Source organism: Balaenoptera musculus, chromosome 18 (assembly GCF_009873245.2).
Source record: "Balaenoptera musculus isolate JJ_BM4_2016_0621 chromosome 18, mBalMus1.pri.v3, whole genome shotgun sequence".
NCBI classification, from domain to species: domain Eukaryota; kingdom Metazoa; phylum Chordata; class Mammalia; order Artiodactyla; family Balaenopteridae; genus Balaenoptera; species Balaenoptera musculus.
This window is the reverse complement of record NC_045802.1, coordinates 50,082,561-50,106,071: the sequence shown is the minus strand read 5'-3', so window position 1 is coordinate 50,106,071 and position 23,511 is coordinate 50,082,561.

The following is a 23,511-nucleotide window of genomic DNA, read 5'->3' as shown; positions in this document are numbered from 1 at the left end:
AAGAAGAAGTGTTCAAATATCTCTGGTGTTTTCTTTCCTTCCGTTTGCAATTCCTGAAGCTATCTTCAGTGTCCTGACATCAATTTGGAATCTTCATATAATACAAAGTATAAACATAACCTATTAGGAAACTCAAGCACAATGTTTCCTGTTGATAAAGAGTAAATTATCTCAAGAAGAAATTCCAGAGGAAATCGTCTCTGGAGTTCAGTATTCTGAATCATGTGAACCTAGTGGTAGCAACTGTATCAAGTAAGATTTTGAATGTCATTTAAAGACTTATTTTAAATGTGATTATGCTTAATTGTATAAGCACTACTTAAAAAACAGTATTAACCTTGACAGTTTAAAAAAATATATTTTGGCCATTAGCTACATCATGAAGGTGAGCGAGGTCGGACATTCACATAACCAATTTCAAATGGTTAAATGAAACCCAGTGATTGAAGTTGGCTTTATGTCTGAGGAGAGCTTAAAAAGACTAGGTCTTACAGTTGAAGTTTTAGAACTGTTGTCTATTCACATGCTCCCAAGAGACCCCCTTTCCCAACCTTTTTTATTTTCACAGTTGGACCAGGCATAGATACCTGGACCATTCAGTGTCTGTGTCCAGGGAAAGTGGAAATGGATTCAGGAGGCCAGTTCTCTAGATACGGATAGATGTGACGTTGAAAGTCAGGAGTGGTGGTGGCTTCATATTTCTCTGTGTGGATGGACAGTAGAGAAAGCCTATTGGGAGGGAAAGAGAGGAGAGGGAGGCGAGGGGAGGGGAAAAGGAGAAGGGGGAAATGAGGGATGAGAAGGAAAAGGAAGAGGGGAGGTGTGCGAGAAACCAGGTGTGCAGAAAGAAGGGGAGGCAAGAGACAGTAAGAGAAGGAGAGTACCACCTGTGTTCCTGAGGGATTCACATTCTCTGCCTTCCTAGGTCCAAATTATATTTCTGTAACCATTTGCTCCCTTTTCCTCAAACTGCGTTGGTTTGATTTCTACTACCTGCAAGGTAAGAGTCCTAATTAGCACTAGAGAAGAAGTAAATGTGCCTTTCATCTAGAATTATTTCAAGTAGGTCTGGAAGTCAAACTCTGTCTAGATGGCCAGAGTCCCCTGTACCTGCTGGGGTGCGTGTCTCATTTCTGGACTCTGGAGGTGAGTAGCTTTGGAGTCTACCACCCTCAGCCCCTGATTGTTTCAGTTGTTCCATTCCAACACTTAGGTTTCCATGGGAAGCAGGAGACAGTTGGCTGCTTTGGGCAAATCACATCATTACCCAAGCTTTATCCTCTCCTTCCTTCATTACTGACCACAAAGGCACACCCCATAGATTATTGGAGGTGGAAGGAGCTCAGAAATCATCTGGTGCAACCCCCTCATTTAATAAATAAGAAAACAGAGGTTCAAGGGAATGAAGAAGCTTATTCAACATTACCTGACAAATCAGAAGCAAAGCCAGGACCAGAACCTTCCAATATGTCTCCTCCCTGTGTACCACCACCTGAAGTGAGCATCTGTGTTAGGCTGCAGCCAAGGAAAGGAAACCAGTGCTATGGGGAAATGGTGATGAACTTTATGAAAAGCAGCAATTTTCCTCGGCTTTCAGCTTCTTGGGAGGCAGCTTAGAGTTTTTGTTCCCTCTTGCAGAGCAGAGGATTCAGCCCTGCTCCCACAGCATGAAAAGCATTCAACTTTTCACAGCTTTCATTTTCAGGGTCAGTATAGTAAATAAGAGAAAAGCTCTGCACTTAATTGGAACTTCTTTTGTAAAGCAGAATGGAAGGGTCACATAAATGTCAAAACATCTTCCAGTGATCTGGGCAACTTACCTTTCCCTAATGCAATTGCCAAATTTTTCTGCATGACATTTGCATTGTAGAAAGGCTTGCAGGGAATTAGAAATCACAACAGGCCAGATTTTTTTTTTTAACCCTCTGCACTGATCGAAATAGGGAATTCCCACAGAGGTTTTGCGAATATTTTGTTTTTGTTTCTTTCAATTATTTTTTGGCCTTAACGTTGGTTTCAAAGCTTTTTTTCCCCTTCTTCTTCCATGAACCATACTTTTCCTATGTAGAAATTGCTATCATTAAAACACCCCAGAGTCCAAATTTCAACAAATTACAGAATCAAATTTTTTATCTTAAAACAGTTAAATTAATATTCATTATCAATAAAATTAATACTCAAACTGATATCAAAGCCATATTCATGGAAATGTTTTAATGGATGGTAACATATGCGCTATTTGTTTTGTTATTTTAATTAATGGTCACTGGTATACATTTTAAATTAATCATTCCCTACCTTGTGTATTGAAAGAGGACAGTGAATTTAGTTGAACTCTACTGTTTCAGGACTTGATCATTCAAGGTAATGTTAGTTTGAGATCTGATATTTAGCTTGCTTGGTAAAAATCTTTTTCATAGTTAAAGTAAACTTATAGTGCAAACAAGGTGTCAGGAAAAACAGTTAAAATGCTTACTTTATTCTCTCATTTCCTTGTCAGAGCAACCCTATAAGATAGGCATTATTACCCACCATAAACGCCTTTTACAGTTGAGACAAGGGGGTGGAAGAGAGGTTGAGAAACTTAAGATCACACAGGTACTGTTTGGCTCAGCTGGAAAGTAAACCCAAGTTTTTCTGACTCCACATCCTGTGCCATTTTCTTTGCCAAGGTGCATCCGGCAACCATTCAGCAGCTTATTTATTAATTAATTCACTTACTCATCAAGCATTTACTGAGTCCTTATAACACATGGACCAGACAGGCTCTGGCAGTACCAAAATGACCCTAGCCTGGGGGCAGGAGATGATCACTGAACAATGTGGCCGCCTCTGTCACTGAGCTCTGTACACAAAGTAACCACAAAAGGCACAATCATTTGCTAATAATGAATTTTACTTATTGCTCTACCAAAGTCATATTGTTGGCATTCTTTGAGTTGCTTTGTGTAATTCAAATAGTAGAACTAACTTCATTTCTTGAATAGCTTTCAGTAGTTCAGATTATACTATTTAAGGCTGGCCACTCGCCAAGTAGCCCAACATTAGTTAGGTTTTACCTTATATACCTTGTTGATTTCTGAGAGGGGGATACTGTAAAAGATACAGCAAGCCAGGCTGACATTTCATCCAAAGGATGACTTAGGTTCTGAGTATGAGTCAAGGAACTTTTTGTGTCCTCCAGGAAACTAGAAAGCAATACCCTTGCTGCATCAGTATTTCACCATATGCGTTATGCTTGCAAACATTGTTCTTTGAAATCCCTTAAGTAAGATGTAACTTTAAAAGTGAATATTTTCTTTATTTTCCTCAGTTTTATATTTTTTCTAGAAATATTTATTGAGCTTTTTCTAGCTTTCTGGTACTGCTTTCAAATACATTGGTATATGCAAAGAGTAACATTTATTTGAAAAAAGCCTGTTTTCACTCATAACAAGTCATTTCACTACCTATAAATTAGAGATAAGAGTTGTACTGAATACTTAGGGATATAAATGAGATAAACTTAGATAATATATGCAAAATTATTTGGGGAACTCTATCAGGTAAATATAGTAGCTCTTGTAAAAGTAAACTTATGTGCTCCAAAGTATGTAGTTCATAAATTGCAAAGTATGTGGTGTGGTTTAGGTGGACTAAAGGATTTTATTTTTGAAACAAATTCTAATTGATTAAACATCTTAGTGGTGCAAAAGACTTCCTCTAAAACTTTTGTTTTAGGGGTTTAGGCATTGAAATTTCTCATAGCAGGACACACTTGCCCTTCCTTTATAAAGCACATCTATTTTAATGGACTTCTGTTTCATGTAATACCTCTGTTTCAATACAACTAGAAGCCAGTTTGATCCTTGGATTTTTGTTTTTTCTAGAAGTCCAGTGTTTTTCACATTACAACAAAAACAAGTGAAAGCGTTTAGCACAACCAGATTCAAAGTCTGAAACCTTTTTTAAAAAATTAATTTTTAAATTTTTGGCTGCATTGGGTCTTTGTTGCTGCGCATGGGCTTTCTCTAGTTGCGGCGAATAGGGGCTACCCTTCATTGCAGTGCACAGGCTTCTCATTGCGTTGGCTTCTCTTGTTGCAGAGCATGGGCTCTAGGCACGTGGGCTTCAGCAGTTGTGGCACATGGGCTCAGTAGTTGTGGCACATGGGCTTAGTTGCTCCGCAGCAGGCATGTGGGATCTTCTGGGACCAGGGCTTGAACCCGTGTCCCCTGCATTGGCAGGTGGATTCTTAACCACTGCACCACCAGGGAAGTCCCTGAAAGCTTTTTAAAATCAGGGTTTTAACTTTCCACAAAGTTGGACCCCTGGCTGTGAGAATAACACTGGTCAACAGTGTTGTCATAGTCCCAGATCTGTCATCCTGTACTTAAATGCTGCTACAATTTGCTACAGAAAGTGCGTCAGAATCAAATGATTAAATTTGAGCTTTGCCTGCTGTGAAAGTTTCAAACAACCACACAAAAGGAGACAGGCTTGTGTTGTCAGCACCTACAAGGGCAGCATGAAGGTGCTGAAGGAGTGGGTAATTAATGATCTTGGAGAGATTGGAGGGCTGATTGAAAAATGGTTGAGGGTGGGGCTGCCCCTCTGGATGGAGCTGGCTGGTGTTAGTGAAAGTTACTCCTGGAGCTGTGTATTGCCTCTGGGAGCATGTAAATACTTCTTCCTAATTTGAGTTACTATTTCCAAAGTCTATAAAAGGAGAGTCAGTTTTGTGTGGGCTACCTGAAAAAAAGAAAGCAAAATACCCAGTGGGCAACTGGTATTATAAAATTACCACACAGAATGCATTTAAGAATGAGTGGGGAAATAGAGGGCAGGGGAAACTTATTCTATTTCCAGATAAATGGCAGAGTCTGGCAATAAAATTTCATTGCTCATGAAGTTAGAGTGCCTTCTGTAACAGTTCTAAGAGAAGCTTAGAATGCCCCAGATGAATTCTCTAAACCATAGCCACCAACCATGAGAATACATTGGGGGCAGGCATTGATGGAAGGCAGGAAGAGAAATACTGGAAACTCAGGTTTGAGGATCAGCTGTACCACTCACCCTGCAATGGTTAACTCTGATTTCAAACCTTTTTTGAGATTTTCATTTTGTCATCATATTATTTTTTAAGTTCAAAGACCTTTTTTTTTTTCTCTCAATGTTCTTAGCTGTATAGTTTTTTGTTTTTAATTTGTGGATTAAGTATACTACTATCTTACTTCCCTGAGGGTTTCAATTACAGTTTATCCAAAGTTCCTCTCTGCTTACTGAAATATTTTTATTTTTCCTGAGTTATTTTTTACTTTTTGGATATCTTAACTTCTCTCTTTCATGTTGGAAACTTTCCTCAAATGACTAATGATTCTTGACTTCCACTCATTTTCAAGAATGAGGCAATAAAATTTGGTCAATCACTATGTATAAATGGGAAGGGTTTATCAATGGGTGGCTTCTCTATTGATGGACCCCACCTGTCAGTACATTCAAGTCTTTTCTTTTGGTTTGGTCATTTTCCTATCTGAAAGTTATAAGCCTTTCTATCTGCATTCTGGAGGAAAGAGAGCAGGGCTCTCACCATTTACTTAATGCCCATATTTACAATGTAACACACAGACCCTCAGTTCTGCCTATGCGTTGAGCTCAGAATCTCTCTGGTTCACTCTTTTTAGAGAGTAAGACCTCCGTCTTCTGTTGGGGTGGGAGAGACTTCTGGGGTTCTAAATGCATTTTGTGCAGATTTTCAATTTATCCTCTTGTTTTTATAGCCCATCTGTACTCTCACTCCCATATAATAGGCTGCCTCAATTCCTGAGGTTTTCTGTGGATCAGCCTGGCTTCTTCCCGCTGCTGGTGGTGGGTCACTTTTCTCAATTCTATGTCATCAATTACCTCTTATCCACCAGCTTTCTAGTTTCCAATGTTGTTTCGCTGTTGTCTTTTTTCTTGTTCTCTTCTTCTTTGTGAGTTTATGCTCTTAAAAAAAAAAATCTCTCTACTGTCATCCAGTGTGGTTTTGGGAAGGAAGTGATAAACACCACGTGTAAGTGGTCTCAGTGTTCGTTTTTAATATTGCTTTAAAAAATCTGGCACTAGTTTCCCCTGAGGACAAGCCTATTAAGAACAGAGCACTGTGGGATATTTCAAAATGGTTCCTTTTCTCCTTCCCTCTGCTGGAAGCATGAGAGGGTTTTTCTCTGATGTTTTATGAGGGAATCTGGTCGGGTTCCTGGAGGTAAATCCCCCTATGACTGGGTTTCCATGGAGATTTTTAACTCTCAAGCTTGTCCGTGCTGAGCCACCATAAGTTCATCAATTACAGTTCCCAGCTTCCTGCCCTGCACTTGGTTCCCGAAGATAGGGTGGAGAAATGTAAACTGTTCAAGAGAATCCAACTGGCCTCATCCAACTGGCCTCCATGAGCACTTGTCAAAGAACTTGGAACTTCCACGGTGAGCATCATGTGGAAGGTGTCAGAAGGAGGGAGAAGATGGCTGTTGCCAATCATCAAAGTGGATTCTGTTGGAAAACACTACTGAGCTCAAAAATCACCAGGCCTTGAAAAGAAAAGATATAGAGTTTCTCCCCAAATTTTCACTAACCTCGCTGTAATCTAACAGTAGTTGCACCTAAACTGCCTAACCAAAAAGGAAAAAACATGCCCTGAACGATTTGAAACTCATACAGTTTTCCATCAAATTCCAACATGCTGGGAATGTTTACAGTCACTGTGTACTGGGTGGAGTACACTCTGGTAGAAATTTAAGGACTGGAGGCAAGATATTTTTGGCAAAGACAGTCTATTTCTCTGAGACTTCTTCTCTGGTTTTCCTCGGTAACTTGGGTGTAGCAGGAAAGGAATCTTAGAACTGCTGGGGTTGCAGAGTAAGAATGAAAGCATAGGAAATAGTACAAATATCTGTTCTAGCCAGCTAATTATCATAAATATTTTTAAAAACAAAAATAATCTACCATTGGACTCTGGGAGGGCTCATGCCAAGGAGTACTTCCCAGAACTTCTGCTGTCAGTGTCCTTGTCCCTGCGGTGAGCCACAGCCACTCCCTGCCTCTGCAGGAGATGCTCCAACACTAGCAGCCGTGTGGCTGACAGGGTCTTGGTGCTCCGGTCTGGTGTCAGGCGAGCCTCTGAGGTGGGAGAGCCGAGTTCAGGACATTGGACCACCAGAGACCTCCCAGGGCCACGTAATATCAATCTGGGAGAGCTCTCCCAGAGATCTCCATCTCAACGCTAAGACCCAGGTCCACCCAACGGCCAGCAAGCTCCAGTGCTGGACACCCAATGCCAAACAACTAGCAAGACAGGAACACAACCCCACCCATTAGCAGAGAGGCTGCCTAAAATCATACTAAGTTCACAAACACCCCAAAACACACCACCAGACACATCCCTGCCCACCAGAAAGACAAGATCCAGTGCACCCACCAGAACTCAGCGCCAGTCCCCTCCACGAGGAAGCCTACACAAGCCACTGAACCAACCTTAGCCAGAGGGAGCAGACACCAAAAACAATGGGAACTATGAACCTGAAGCCTGAGAAAAGGAGACCCTAAACACAGTAAGTTAAGAAAAATGAGAAGACAGAGAAATATGCAGGAGATGAAGGAGCAAGGTAAAAACCCAACAGACCAAACAAATGAAGAAGAAAAAGGCAGTCTACCTGAAAAAGAATTCAGAGTAATGATAGTAAAGGTGATCCAAAATCTTGGAAATAGAATGGAGAAAATACAAGAAACGGTTAACAAGGGCAAAGAAGAACTAAAGAGCAAACAAACAATGATGAACGACACAATAAATGAAATTTAAAATTCTCTAGAAGAAATCAATAGCAGAATAACTGAGGCAGAAGAACAGATAAGTGACCTGAAAGATAAAATAGTGGAAATAACTACCACAGAGCAGAATTAAAAAAAAAAGAATGAAAAGAATTGAGGACAGTCTCAGAGACCTCTGGGACAACATTAAATGCACCAACATTTGAATTATAGGGGTCCAAGAAGAAGAAGAGAAGAAGGAAGGGTCTGAGAAAATATTTGAAGAGATTATAGTTGAAAATTTCCTTAACATGGGAAAGGAAATAGTCAATCAAGTCCAGGAAGCTCAGAGAGACCCATACAGGATAAATCCAAGGAGAAACATGCCAGGACACATATTAATTAAACTATCAAAAATTAAGTACAAAGAAAAAGTATTAAAAGCAGCACGGGAAAAGCAACAAATAACATACAAGGGAATCCCCATAAGGTTAACAGCTGATCTTTCAGCAGAAACTCTGCAAGCCAGAAGGGAGTTGCAGGACATATTTAAAGTGATGGAAGGGAAAAACCTACAACCAAGATTACTCTACAGAGCAAGGATCTCACTCAGATTCGAAGGAGAAATTAAAACCTTTACAGACAAGCAAAAGTTAAGAGAAGTCAGCACCACAAAACCAGCTTTACAACAAATGCTAAAGGAAATTCTCTGGGCAGGAAACACAAGAGAAGGAAAAGACCAACAAAAACAAACCCAAAACAATTAAGAAAATGGTAATAGGAACATACATATCGATAATTACCTTAAGTGTAAATGGATTAAATGCTCCAAGCAAAAAACATAGACTGGCTAAATGGATACAAAAAGAAGACCTGTATGTATGCTGTCTACAAGAGACCCACTTCAGACCTAGGGACACATACAGACTGAAAGTGAGGGGATGGAAAAAGATATTCCACGAAAATGGAAATCAGAAGAAAGCTGGAGTAGCAATTATCATATCAAACAAAATAGACTTTAAAATAAAGACTGTTACAAAAAATAAAAAATAAAATAAAATAAAATAAAATAAAGACTATTACAAGAGACAAAGGAGGACACTGCATAATGATCAAGGGATCAATCCAAGAAGAAGATATAACAATTGTACATATTTATGTACCCAACATAGGTCCACCTCAATACATAAGGCAAATGTTAACAGCCATAAAAGGGGAAATCGACAGTAACACAATCATAATAGGGGACGTTGACACCCCACTTTCACCAATGGACAGATCATCCAAAATGAAAATAAATAAGCTTTAAATGATACATTAAACAAGACGGACTTAATTGATATTTATAGGACATTCCATCCAAAAACAACAGAATACACTTTCTTCTCAAGTGCTAATGGAACATTCTCCAGGATAGATCATATCTTGGGTCACAAATCAAGCCTTGGTAAATTTAAGAAAATTGAGATCATATCAAGTATCTTTTCGGACCACAATGCTATGAGACTAGATATCAATTACAGGAAAAAAACTGTAAAAAATACAAACACATGGAGGCTAAACAATACGCTACTAAATAGCCAAGAGATCACTGAAGAAATCAAAGAGGAAATCAAAAAATATCTATAAACAAATGACAATGAAAACACAATGACCCAAAACCTATGGGATGCAGCAAAAGCAGTTCTAAGAGGGAAGTTTATAGCGATACAATCCTACCTCAAGAAACAAGAAATATCTCAAATAAAGAACCTAACCTTACACCTAAAGCAATTACAGAAAGAAAAGCAAAAAACACCCAAAGTTAACAGAAGTTAGCAAAAGGAAAGAAAGGAGAAGTTAGCAAAAGTTAAGAAATCATGAAGATCAGATCAGAAATAAATGAAAAAGAAATGAAGGAAACAATAGCAAATATCAATAAAACTAAAACCTGGTTCTTTGAGAAGATAAGCAAAATTGATCAACCACTAGCCAGACTCATCAAGAAAAAAAGGGAGAAGACTCAAATCAACAGAATTAAAAATGAAAAAGGAGAGGTAACAACTGATACTGCAGAAATACAAAGGATCATGAGAGATTACTATAGGCAACTATATGCCAATAAAATGGACAACCTGGAAGAAATGGACAAATTCTTAGAAAAGCACAACCTTCCAAGACTGAACCAGGAAGAAATAGAAAACATAAATAGACCAATCACAAGCACTGAAATTGAAACTGTGATTAAAAATCTTCCAACAAACAAAAGTCCAGGACCAGATGGATTCACAGGTGAATTCTATCAAACAGTTAGAGAAGAGCTAACACCTATCCTTCTCAAACTCTTCCAAAATATAGCAGAGGGAGGAACACTCCCAAACTCATTCTACGAGGCCACCATCACCCTGATACCAAAACAAGACAAACATGTCACAAAAAAAGAAAACGACAGGCCAATATCTCTGATGAACGTAGATGCAAGAATCCTCAACCAAATACTAGCAAACAGAATCCAACAGCACATTAAAGGATCATACACCATGATCAAGTGGGATTTATCCTAGGAATGCAAGGATTCTTCAATATACACAAATCAGTCAATGTGATACACCATTTTAACAAATTGAAGGATAAAAACCATATGATCATCTCAATAGACGCAGAAAAAGGTTTTGACATAATTCAACACCCATTTATGATAAAAGCTCTCCAGAAAGTAGGCATAGAGGGAACTCACCGCAACATAATAAAGGCCATATATGACAAACCCACAGCTAACATCATTCTCAGTGGTGAAAGGCTGAAACCATTTCCTCTAAAATCAGGGACAAGACAAGGTTGCTCACTCTCACCACTATTATTCAGTATAGTTTTGGAAGTTTTAGCCACAGCAATCAGGAAGAATTAGAAATAAAAGGAATCCAAATCAGAAAAGAAGAAGTAAAACTGTCACTGTTTGCAGATTCTCTATGATACTATACATAGAGAATCCTAAAGATGCTACCAGAAAACTACTAGAGCTAATCAATGAATTTGGTAAAGTAGCAGGGTAAAAAATTAATGCACAGACATCTCTTGCATTCCTATACACTAATGATGAAAAATCTGAAAGCGAAATTAAGGAAATACTCCCATTTAGCATTGCAACAAAAAGAATAAAATACCTAGGAATAAACCTACCTAAGTAGACAAAAGACCTGTATGCAGAAAACTATAAGACACTGATGAAAGAAATTAAAGTTGATACAAACAGATGGAGAGATATACCATGTTCTTGGATTGGAAGAATCAATATTGTGAAAATCACTGTACTACCCATAGCAATCTACTGATTCAATGCAATCCCTATCAAATAACCAATGGCATTTTTCACAGAAGTAGAACAAGAAATTTCACAATTTCTACAGAAACACAAAAGACCTCAAATAGCCAAAGCAATCTTGAGAAAGAAAAACAGAGCTGGAGGAATCAGGCTCCCTGACTTCAGACTATACTAAAAAGCTACAGTAATAAAGACAGTATGGTACTGGCACAAAAACAGAAATATAGATGAATGGAACAGGATAGAATGCCCAGAGATAAACCCACACACAAATGGTCAAATTATCTTTGATAAAGGAGGCAAGAATATATAATGGAGAAAAGACAGCCTCTTCAATAAGTGGTGCTGGGAAAACTGGACAGCTACATGTAAAAGAATGAAATTAGAACACTTCCTAACACCATACACAAAAATAAACTCAAACTGGATTAAAGACCTAAATGTAAGGCCAGACACTATAAAACTCTTAGAAGAAAACATAGGCAGAACACTCTATGACATAAATCACAGCAAGATCCTTTTTGACCCACCTCCCAGAGAAATGGAAATAAAAACAAAAATAAACAAATGAGACCTAATGAAACTTAAAACCTTTTGCACAGCAAAGGAAACCATAAATAAGACAAAAATACAACCCTCAGAATGGGAGAACATATTTGCAAATGAAGCAACTGACAAAGGATTAATCTCCAAAATATACAAGCAGCGCATGCAGCTCAATATCAAAAACACAAACAACCCAATCCAAAAATGGGCAGAAGACCTAAATAGACTTTTCTTCAGAGAAGATGTACAGATTGCCAACAAACACATGAAAGGATGCTCAACATCACTAATCATTAGAGAAATGCAAATCGAAACTAAAATGTGGTATCATCTCACACCAATTAGAATGGCCATCATCAAAAAATCTAGAAACAATAAATGCTGGAGAGGGTGTGGACAAAAGGGAACCCTCTTGCACTGTTGGTGGGAAAGTAAATTGATACAGCCACTATGCAGAACAGTATGGAGGTTTCTTAAAAAACTAAAAATAGAACTACCATATGAGCCAGCAAACCCACTACTGAGCATATACCCTGAGAAAATGATAATTTAAAAAAAGACATGTACCACAATGTTCATTGCAGCACTATTTACAATAGCCAGGACATGGAAGCAACCTAAGTGTCCATCGACAGATGAATGGATAAAGAAGATGTGGTGGCACATATGTACAATGGAATATTATTCAGCCATAAAAAGAAATGCAATTGAGTTATTTGTAGTGAGACTGATGAACCTAGTGTCTGTCATACAGAGTGAAGTAAGTCAGAAAGAGAAAAACAAATACCATATGCTAACACGTATATATGGACTTTAAAAAAAAATGCTTCTGAAGAACCTAGAGGCAGGACCGGAAGAAAGACTCAGATGTAGAGAATGGACTTGAGGACACGGGGAGGGGGAAGGGTAAGCTGGGACGAAGTGAGAGAGTGGCATTGACATATATACGCTACCAACTGTAAAATAGATAGCTAGTGGGAAGCAGCCGCATAGCACAGGGAAATCTGCTCGGTGCTTTGTGACCACCTGAGGGGGGGGATAAGGAGGGTGGGAGGGAGACGCAAGAGGGAGGGGATATGGGGATATATGTATAAGTATAGCTGATTCACTTCGTTGTACAGCAGAAACTAACACAACATTGTAAAGCAATTTTACTACAATAAAGATGTTAAAAAAATATCTGGCTGTAAAAGTAACGTGTGTTATTTTAGGTAACTTTTTAAATTATAAAGTGTAATAAAAATAATCCAGAATCCTACATTCTGTGGGTAATTAACATTTCTTGAAGTCATTTTTTTCTAGAATTATTTTTTACATAGTTGAGACCATTTTGTGGTATAATGTTATATCTTCTTTTATTTTTACTCAACACTATAGGAATTTTCCATGTTATTATCCAATTTGTTAACATTATTTTTATAAGTTCCATTATATTGATTTCAACGTACCACAGTTTAAGTAGCCATATGTCTATAACTGAGCAATTGGGATGTTTCTCTTTTTATAACATTTTTTAAAAATGGGGAATGAAAATCTGTAAATAAAGTCTTTTCTGTATTTGGAAATATTTTTAAGGACTAAATTCCAGGAAGTGAAATTATTGAGTTAAAAAAATATGAATATTATTAAGGCCATTAACACATTAAAGCAGGCATTACATATTTTTAGCATTTAGTAGAAATTAAATCAGTAGAGCAGTGACCTGGCTATTCACAATTATGTGATATTCTCTTGTCTCCTACCATGTCATGAAGAAGCCAAAGGGTGTCTCCTAGCTATCCCTGGCTTTGCCTCAATCCCCATCCTCACTGCAAGATCCACCTCTGATATTTGTAGGGCCTTGGGTCAAAGAATGAATGCAAGCTCTCAACCCATAGACTCCCACCTTCACTTCCCACATGCAACTGTGTCTTCGGATGCATGTGTGTAGGTGTTCCAGCTTCTTCAACCAAGTAAATCCACACCTTAAATAGTTTCATCTTGGGCATTTCTTGGGACTAGGGGTGTCTCTACTGGCCGTGCAGCCCCTGTTCAGGAGGAAAGACATGGGGTCTCTTTGGGCAGGAAATATTAAGATTTCAGATGCCCAGAATGTGGTCTAGAATGTGAAGGGGAGGGCGTGAGCTCTCCATAGGCGCTTCTCCTTGACCCATAAACTCCTTGCCTTGTGAGGAAGGGTGCAGTCATTGTGAGGCCCCCGAAGTGCAGGGCCCATGGCAGGGGCCCTAGTAACCTGGGCCTACGGGCAGTGTTACTGACAGCCTATGGCTCACCATACTCTAGGAACAGTTCCGTCTAAACATGACCCGATTTAGCAAGGGATGGAGGCGGGGTGGGGGTCACTAGGGAGTGGAGAGGGTGGTAGAGATATGGGAGAAAAAGGGATAGAGAGTAGTATCTTGTTCATTTTTTCCAAAGAAGCAAAGATAGACTGATCATCTAACTCTACTACATGTAGTTCTCTTCTTTGTGAGTGAAAAATAGATTCCACCAAATATAATACTATAGTGGGTTGAATAATAATGACTCAGAGATATTAAGTCTCAAACCCTTGGAACTTGTAAGTGGTACCTTAAATGGTAAAAGGGTCTTTGTAGATGCAACTTAATTAAGGATCTTGACATGAGGAGGTTACCCTGAATTATCTGAGTGGTCCCTAAATGCCATCACAAATATCCTTATGAGAGAGGCGAAGGGAGATAATACAGACAGAGGAGAAGGTTATGTGGAGACACAGTAGAGAGAGCTGTGTCTATAAGCCAAGGACTGCCAAGAGCCACCAGAAGCTGGAAGAGCCAAGAAAAGGATTCTCCCCTAGAGCCTGCAGAGAGAGTGCCATGCTGCTGACACCTTGGTTTTGGACTTCTGTCTCCAGAACTACGAGGAGATAAATTTCTGCTGTTTTAAGTCACACAGTTTGTGGTAATCTGTCATAGCAATCATGGGAAACTAACACAAGTACTATTAAATGAAAACTACCCTTATCACTTTCCTTTCAATCCCTAACACATGGGTTTCAAGATATAGAAAACAAAATTATTAGATCATGTTTGGTCTGGTCAAGGATTTTCACAAAACACCAGTTAACATTTTCATAGTCTGGAGAAGCTGACATTCAGGACAAAGACATGTTATACATAATTCCTGGGATTGTTGCACATTACCAGAGATTAGTCCCCCCCGCCCCCAGTTCTACTCCCCTAAGCAACACAATATATTTGGCTCAACTCTCAGCTCTACCACTTATTAGATGTGTGAATTTAGGCATGTTACCTAACCTCTTACCTTGCAACACTGGAGATAAACTTGTCCTAGTACCATCTTCAGAGACGCTTCAAAGGAACCTTGTGATCTCCATGAAGATCTCTCCTCATCAAGTCTGAGTTTCATGTATGTATTCCTTTATTGCAGTTTGATAAATCTCTGGGCATTCAGAGATTATAGTGTGGAGAGTGTACGTTTTTCAAAATTTGGATAATTTGGTTCGTATTAAAATTTGAATGGTTTAACATAACACTTTTTAAAACCAAAGGGATGAATATCTAATGGTAGAAATTTATACATTATGGCTGGCTCATAATGGTGATTTTTTAGTCAGAATTGCATTTTATGTGTAAATTTCAGGAATAATCTATTGATAAATCAGCCATTTTATATCAGTATTTCTTTCTGTCTCATTAGCACAATAGGGCAAAAGGAGTGCAGTTATAAAAATAATGAAAAAGTAGGATTCATCTCCTTATGTTATTGCAGTCTAGAAGGGTTTACACTTAGACCAAGGCTTATTTCCCTTTATGTGGGAAAGAAATCAGTTGAAACCTGCAAGGGATAAACAACCCCTATTATAGATCTTAAAGAGTGGAGTTGTGAACAGTTTCCATGAAGAGCAGCAGACCATCCCTAACTTGTCACACTGGATTAAAGCCAACATTCACAGCTGCTCTTTCTTCTCGACTTTGCAGAAGCAGCTTATCCGAGGAATTAGTCTCACTCTGTATTTCTTTTGAGGGCTGTGCTCCTTTTGACTTAGTCTGGAATTAAAATATTCATTACTAAATGCTCACTTTTAAATTTAATCTTTTAAAAGCATTTTATGCCTCTTTTTGGAGGATCTGTAGGTGGTGGGGTTGGGTTGGAAAATGATTGCAGTGATAATAGCTGTCACTGCTGTAGGAATAGCATGAGTGATTATGAGATGAATTCTCTGATGTGTGGACCAGATGTGTTCTTGGTGGGAGATATAACAGCTAATTTTATTTGTTTCATTGTTGTTGTTCCTGATGGGAGACATAACAGCTGATTTTTTTTCATTATTGTTCTATGGTGGGGGAGGGGAGGGGGGTGATTCCAAAACGGAAGACGTTGAGAAGCTGGAACTTGGTGATAGAGTGGCTGGTCAGTTCAAGAAGGACAAAAAACAAGGACATTTTGGCTGGTGCACTAGGGCACCAGGGTCAGTGCTGTTCTGGTAGATGTTTAACATTCAGCTTTCTGGGAAAAGATCCTGATTTGTAATATTTGCTAATGTTTATAAAATAAATACCCCCAAGATGGCTGATTTTAAGCTACAACGTGATGTCAACTGGCTCAAAAAATTTCTGGAAGTTTGACATTTGGCTCTGACAAGCTTTTAAGAGCCAGATCCAGCACATCATTGGCAAGATAGGGGCTGAAATGTGCTATGTGTGTGTGTGTGTGTGTGTGTGTGTGTGTGTGATGGGATACTCCATTATAAACAGAAGTGGTTTATGTCTGTGCAGTCTAACAGCCAAGGGTCTTGGGGATATTTGGACATTGGTGGGTCAGAAAACTGCGTGGCATCTCTGGTCAGTCTTTGACATGAGTTGTTGCAGGTAGCAACATTCTGAGCTTGTGTTGGTGGGTGCAAGGTCATTGTGAGTTTTGTTGACCATGCGAATGGCTCTGAGGACTGGCCAGGATGGCATCAGGAGTTATGTGTCTCTGTGGCCAGTGACAGTGTATATTGTGTCCTGTCCTTGTAGGACAAGGTACCAACTTCTTTTTGTGCCTCTAGGGACACCAGTAGGTACTCATGTGCATTCTAGTGTCATTAAGAATTTGTTCAGTCTATGGGGCTATAGACCTATTTGGGGTTTTGCATCTAGATATGCTTGTGGTAAGGATTCCCTCTGCTTTTGTTTCTGAGAAAGAACATTAGTGTGGCAATCTGTCAACAAATGGTGAAGTGTGACTGCCAGCACACACTGAATGTCAAGTGTTTCTAAGTTGTTCCAAGTGACAGAGGAAGGTCTTAACACATCTTCAAGGAGCACCAGGCCCCTTGGGGTCATGCCTCTATGCCTTGAAGGTGCTATCGTTGACCACGTGTGTTCCCCTACGCTGGAATTGACTGCAGCTGAGACCCATTTTTGGAGAAACAGGGAAGGGACGAGGTCATTCAAGCTAGCCTCCTCCTGGATAGAGTGTTATACACGTCCATGCTGAGTGCAAACCAATGAAGAGCCTCATCAAAAACCACCATGAGTGTTTGCACTTATCCTCTAGAAGAGGGGTTGGCAAACCATGGCCTCCAGGTCAAATCCAATCCCCTTTCCTGTTTTTATAAAGTTTGGTTGTAACTAGGCCATGCCCATTCATTTGCATGCTGTCTATGGCTGATTGTGCTACAACGTGTGACAGAGACTGTACAGCTTGCAAAGCCAGCAACCTTTCCTCTCTGGCCCTTTACAAAGAATTGTTTCAGAGTTCCTCCTGTTTCTCAGCTCCACTGACCCACATCTTCATTTTCCTGATTTTTCTACTTCTGTGTTGGTAATTATGCAGAGCGATAGAGGTGTTAGCTAACACTGTGTTGGGAATCATATTGCAATATGTAAATGTACCCAGTCAACAAATTGTACCCCTTAACTTTCTACAATGTTATACATCAATTATATTTCAATTTTAAAAATTAAAGGGACTGAATAGGATATGTTGGATGGCATATTGTGCCTCTTTCTTCCTTGGGCTTTAACTCAGGTTTTAGGACTTTCCATGATGTTAATAAGCACAGATGACTTCAAAAAATGATGAATGATGGTCAGTGTTAAGTGTGAAATTCTTCAATGTTAAGTATTTAAATTCTCTTTTGAAAAGTATGAGACCTTGTGTAGAGGAGAAAAAAGAAATATTAAAGGAATTTCATTAGTGCCAATTTTAGAAGAAAGAACTGATTGTTCTTCCTTTTGAAAAGTTCCTCTTTCCCAGAAATTGGAGAATAAACCATGTACCTCTGAAAAAAGAACAGACCCTTCCTTCCCTTTTTTTAGAGAAGATCTTTCTCAGCAATAGTTACCAGGTATGTTCTTGACAAGAGACATGGACATCAGCTACTTACTCCCATAGTTTCAAAGGAAAAATAAAGTCTTCCACAAGTTCAGCCAAAGAGCAAAAGTGTCATTTTTTTGGACATAAGACACCATCTAAATATTTGGATTAAGGTTGAACAACGGACTACAGAGACTGTATTAGTTTCCTAGAACTCCTATAATAATGTACCTCAAGCTGAGCAGCTTAAAACAACAGAAATGTATTCTCTCACCGTTCTGGAGGCCAGAAGTCCAAAATTAAGGTATTGGTAGGGAGCCTCTAGGGAAGATCCTTCCTTGCCTCTTCCGGCTTCTGGTAGCCCCAGGCATTCTGTCACCAATGGAATTATGGCTCCAATCCCTGCCTCCGTCTTCACATGGCCATCTTCCCTCTCTGCCTGTGCCCAAATTTCCCTCTTTTTATAAGGACACCAGTCATAGTGAATTAAGGGCCCACCTTAAGGACCTCATCTTAACTTGATTACATCTGCAAAGACCCTATTTCCAAATAAGGTCACATTCATAGGTATCAGGAAGGCTAACACATCAACATATCTTTTGGGCGGGACACACTTCAAGCCATAACAGTGACCAAATGTTTATGAACCATGACTGGACACACAAGAATGAATTGAGGCGAACACATTCTCTAGCTTGGGAATCTGAAATCAAAGCAAAATAGGAAGGTTTTTTTTTTAAAGGATGTCATGAATCAGAACTGTGACAAGCCAAAGCCTTGTGCAAACTGAAATTGTAAGGGAGCAGAAAAGATATAAGTAGGTGGAAAGAGTAAAAGACAGATGACACGTATCGTGAAACAGGGATGAACAGAGACAGCTGGAAAGTAAACGAATATTTTGCACAGCAGCTTGAATTCTTCAGATGAGCATCCTTATACTTAAGGTACCTCTGCCCTTGGGATAACCCAAGTGGCTTTTTGTTACTTGGAAACAAAAGAGCAAAACCCTAACCACTTCTCATTGTCCACAAGATTCAGGCAGAGAGGCTCAGGTTGGGAGGTGACAAGAGGGGCAGGGAAGAAGGAGAAAGTAAGGAACAAAAGCTTCCAATTCCTTACTTTCCTGTTTTGTTTGTGCCTTGTTGCTTATCTTTGTTTTCTGCCATGGATTCTCCTAGGCAGCACTTGTTTGGAAAATCACACTGACCTTCTAATCCAGCTAGAACAAAGGATGAGGAAAAGCTCTTATTGATATTACATCCCTTTATTAAATCATGCATCACTCATTCTCCCGGGCTCAGCTAGACGAATAGAAAGATCAGTAAATACACACACACACACACACACACACACACACACACACTCCATTATTTCTGCTTCTCAAATTCACTTTTCAGTCTTGACTAAAATTTCCCCTTCAATGTATATTTGATAAAATATGAATTGTTTGCTGGGTCAATAAAAGACAAGGTGGTGGAAAAACCGAATTTTATGCTTTTCCCAAGACACATGTTGACACTTTCTATATGGGAAGCCTTGTCTCAAGTGCACCCTAGACTCGCTGTTTGGGGCAGAGAACTCAGCCAGCTGAGGACTCAGGGTGTGCTCTTCCTTACAACCAGAGACGGGTGTCACTCTCTCCTAAAGAATATTTTCGATACTCTTGAGTGCAATACTCCTGTGCATTCAAAGAGATGGCAAAATAAGTTGCATACAGCCTTAACTTTTCTTCCTGATCAATAGAAACAAGCCTGTGGTTTTTGAGCTTTCCAAGAAGTGGCTTTAATACTCTGTTCAATTTAAGTCTCCTATATCAACCTCCAGAAAAATCAACAAAATTTTTCTAGAAGGAATTTTAGTTCTCATTAAGGCATTTGCTTTTTGGTACTTTTAAAGCTAGGTGGGAAACTTTTTTTATTCTTAAAATCTTTCAAGATGGAAATTTTCATCCTTGCTGTCTGAAGATAATGTCTTCACTCTTGTTTTGTGACTTTCATTTTGGGGTACAGAGTCAAGTTGGATCCGAAAGTGTGTTTGCTACTTTTGACTTTGGCAAGCAACATTCATCTGAATGCCCGTATTCCCCAATCTTTAACAATCGCTATTTCAGGTGGAAGTGTGCTGCATTTTATTGAGAAGCCTTCCACCAATTGCCAGAGTTCTTTTATGGGAACCTTGGCATACTTTAGTAGTGTGGCTGTAAAATGTTTACAATCATGTTAACTGTCAGGATCTGAGAATGATGTATGAACATTGTCAAGTTGAAGATACATCTTGCCGGAAAAAACTATATTATGTGGTTGCCTGGCACATTTAAATCAGCAATGCTTGTTTTAACTCAAGGAAAATAGTTTCTGTGTTGGATAAAAGCAAATTGTGTTATAAAATTCTGTATAACATACTGTGAAAAGTTCTCTCATGTTCCTGAAGAATTTAGTTTAATTAGGCATTATCAGAGAAGGGACAAAAATCAGATATGGCATCATCAGAAAGCATGTGAATAAAACCAGTAGAAAAGTAATTGCATCAGTAATGGTCTCCCTTTTAGGATATTTGGTTTATTCTTTATAAATCTAGGCTTTCGTGTATTTCTCTTTTGCTGTTTATTAACTTTAATTTTATTATGTTAAAGGTAAAGAAACATATGGCAAAATATAGCCCATACTTTTCTTTTGCTGTGTTCCATTTAAAAGAAGAAAGATGAAAGTGAAGAGTAGGATGTGATAATCCTCTCTAAAGAAGCCTTCTTGGTTTCTTTATTTTTCTGTGCAGATTTGATGTTACCATATTAAGAGGGAAGGAGTAATTGTTACATAATTAAATCTGCTCTCTCAGATGTCACTGTCAATCTATTTTGCTTTATATTTTTAAAAGTTTCTAGAAAATATATCTAGTACTTGCTTTTGAAAGACCCAGCCTGGATAATAAATCAAGTTACATACCAAATATTTTTTTCGTTGCAGATCTCATGAACTCTAAGCTTTGTTGTTGTTTTCCTTTGATTTGGGGAAAAAAACAGGATCTCTACTTAAAAAGCAGATGAGCCCCGATTCTGGAGTCAGACTACCTGTTTTCAAATCTTGGCTCTGCCGTTGATTAGCTTTATGACCCAGGGCCAGGCACATAATCTCTCTTTAACTTAGCTTCTTTATGTATAAAATGAGAAAATGATGTTATCTCTCCCATGGGGTTAAAAGAGTGCCAGCCAGAACTTTAGCCCTTCCTATTATTTGCAAGATGAATAGACAACCTGTTCCACACAGCAAACATTTGATCATGCACACTTACCTGGTCAGCTCATTTGTCATCTGCTCTCCACGGGGCCACCATATCGCACAATATAGAATATAATGTGAATGACACCCCCGGAGGCCCATTATTGTGTTCTCCGAGAATAATGTCTCCTGGTGTTGTATAATTTGGAGGCCTTGCTCCATCTGATTCCATCTTATACCTATCAGTGCAGACCATCAGCTTTTTGCAAAACTTCTAGACCACACTAAGAGGATGAATTTCCTCTCTGCGTTCCAGAAAAGGAGAGAAAACAATTCTTCTATTGTAGAAGAAAACAAACTAAACAAACACATCTATAGAGATGTGACCAAATTGGACTAAGTAATGTAGTCAGTTTGCTATTCTATAATTCATCTAAAACAGGCAGACTATTCTGGGGAGACCTCACAATACTGTGTGTGTTGCTCAGGTAATGTAAAAGGATGCTCTTAGGGAACCGATATAACCAAATATCTTGGTTCTATTATCATGGCAATATTTACAGTGGGTGTTCCCTAATAGATGTTGCTTTCAAAAATGTGTCTTTTATAAGACAAGGAGGGGTAAGATATTCTGTTTCTTATTCTTTTTGGGGGGGACTTTGAATATGTGACCCAGAGTATACAGCATTCATTGTATTAGCATTTCAGAGCTCACCCCTGGACATCAATACTCAAGAGACATTGATACTCAGTTGGACTAAATTCAGAAGAATACTTTGAATTTTAAGGCATGGGAATTTGTGCTTATTTTTGTTTCAAAACGGTAACCACCTGCTGCCTTGCCAGAGTTTTGTTTCTTCCAGTCAAAATAATGTAGCTCTTAAAAATTCATTTTCTCTACTTCTGAGAAGCAGAACATTAGGAGAGAATGTTCCCTTCTGTTTCTTTAGTTTTTGTTTGTTCCCCAAGTTGATTACCAGACCCTAGGGGTAACAGAATCTAATTCAATCATCATAAATGTAGCATGAGGCCCATTTAGGAATTTTCTAGTCTGTAATCCAATCACATCATCATGCTTTTCTGGCCAAAAAAGGGACTGTCGCCAACAGCACCGAGAAGGCATCTGAAGTTTCCTTTTTTAAACTTCACATTAATAACAACCACTTGTAAAAATAAACTGTGTTCAAAAGGGAAGTGCTTCTTCATATCTCCTCAAAGAATTGTGAAATTACTATGTGTAAATGTTTATAAAGGCTTTAACTAGCACCTTGGGATTTCACATAGAGATCTGTAAATAAACAGTGGATTGAAATTTGAAAAAATACTTTTGAAACCTTTATGCAATACTTTTAATTAAGGCTTAACACCTCATCCTGACTATATTATTTCTAGGAACTTCTGTAATCCTTTATCTTAGTTTCTGCTATTGCTTTCTGTCTACAGTCTTCTTTCCACTTTTACAACTGCCTTATTCTTATCAGCTTGCCATTCTATCATGGACTGATGGTGACTTCTCCCCAAGATTCTGAATTTTCAACTTATATTTGAACACATCATCATCATCCATTTCAATAACACGTTTTAATACCTGATGCCCTTGACTTTCTTTCCTCCATATTTTTCATTTATTTATGTATTTAATTTGATTTAACTTTGATCTACAACCTGAATTTTTTACATTCTCTGCTCTTGGATTGCTGGAGAAAGTCATGCTGATTTAGGTGCTCTAAATTCATGGCCAATAACCTTTGATGAGCTCTCAGAGAACCCTGCTAGCCAGTTGTTATGATGCAGAGCCCTAGTCTTCATAGCTGCCATTCCATAGATGTTTTTCTCTCTTCAGACCTGGAAACCAATCCATATCCCCTTTTATTTTCACCAAGATTAATAACACCATCTAAAAAACAGTCAAACATTTCCCAACTCATATTCCCTCAGGTATTTCCCACCTTACATTTACTTTGTATTAATATTTTCATCTGTCACCTTATTCTTAATTCTTATAATGGAGAAAGAAGATTCATTTTCCTCTCAAGTCCAGTGGTTTATACTATGCTCACAATCCCATCCCTTTTGCAGAACTTGATCTATTAATTATTTCCTTTATTTCACATCTTCAAGAACTTTCTTTTGCTTTCTTTCTTTCTTTTTTTTCCTTTTCTTTCTTTCAACATGCTTGTGTCTTTCTTGAAACTGCTACTTTCTTTGAGTTTCCTTTTCAGTAGCATTCTATGCTCACTAGCTCCATTTTTTAATAACTTGCTGATTCCATAAACACAATTTGATGTGTAGTATTCCATTGAGAGTAATACTCTGCTGAAGTCACAATCTCCTAATTATAATGAATCACCTTATATTTAAAATAAATCACAAATATTTACATGCTTATTGTATGTC